Genomic DNA, 1212 nt, shown 5'->3' on the forward strand with positions numbered 1-1212 from the left:
GCTCTTACTTCCCTTGCCTTTGAGGTCAAATTCTTAAAATACTCTTTCAGTCCAAGGTCCTTGAGTTTGGTTCCCACATTTTCTTCTACGCATTTTATTGTTTCAGGTCTTATATTCAGGTTCTTAATCCATTTTGAGTTAATTTCAGTATGTGGTGATAGACAACAGTCTAGTTTCATTCTTTTGCAGGTGGCTTTTCAGTTTTCCTAGCACCATTTATCGAAGAGACTTTCTTTTCTCCACTATATATTTTTGGCTTTTTTTGTTGAAAATTATTTTCCCATATAAATATGGGTTTACTTCTGGACTCTCGATTCTGTTCCACTGGTCCGTGTGTCTGTTTTTCTGTCAATACCATGCTGTTTTGATTACTGTTGCTTTGTAGTATAATTTGAAGTCAGGCAGAGTGATGCCTCCAGTCTCGTTCTTTTTTCTTAGGATGGCTTTGGCAATTCGGGGTCTTTTGTGCTTCCATACAAATCTGATAATTTTTTTGTTCTATTTCTTTAAAAAATGCTGATGTGATTTTGATGGGGATTGCATTAAATCTTTAGGTAATATGGTTATTTTAACTATGTTGATTCTCCCAATCCAAGAACATGGAATATCTTTCCATTTCTTTGTATCTTCTTTGATTTCTTTTAATAGAGTCATGTAGTTTTCATTATATAGGTCCTTCAGATGTTTCAGTAGATTTATTCCTAGGCATTTTAGTCTTTTTCTTGCAATTGCAAAAGGAATTATTTTTTCCACTTCTTTTTCAGACACTTTATTATTAGAGTATAGGAACGCTATGGATTTTTGAACATTGATTTTGTATCCAGAAACTTTACTCGATTTGCTTATTGTTTCTAGTAGTGTTCTCGGGAGTCTTTAGGGTTTTCAATATAGAGAACCATGTCATCCACAAATATTGACAGTTTGATTTCTTCGTTTCCTATTTGGATGCCTTTTATATCTTTCTCTTGCCTGATTGCACTTGTTAGGATCTCCAGTGTTATGCTGAATAACAATGGCGATAGTGGACAGACTTGTCTTGTTCCTGATCTTAGAGAGAAGGTTTTTAGTTTTTCACCATTAAGTATAATGTTGGCTGAGGGTTTGTCACAGATGGCATTTATTATGTTAAAGTACTTTCCTTCTATATCGATTTTGTTAAGTGTTTTGATCATAAATGGGTGCTGTATCTTGTTGAAGGCTTTTTCTGCATCT

This window comes from Pteropus vampyrus, unplaced genomic scaffold, assembly GCF_000151845.1.
Source record: "Pteropus vampyrus isolate Shadow unplaced genomic scaffold, Pvam_2.0 Scaffold9, whole genome shotgun sequence".
Lineage (NCBI taxonomy): Eukaryota > Metazoa > Chordata > Mammalia > Chiroptera > Pteropodidae > Pteropus > Pteropus vampyrus.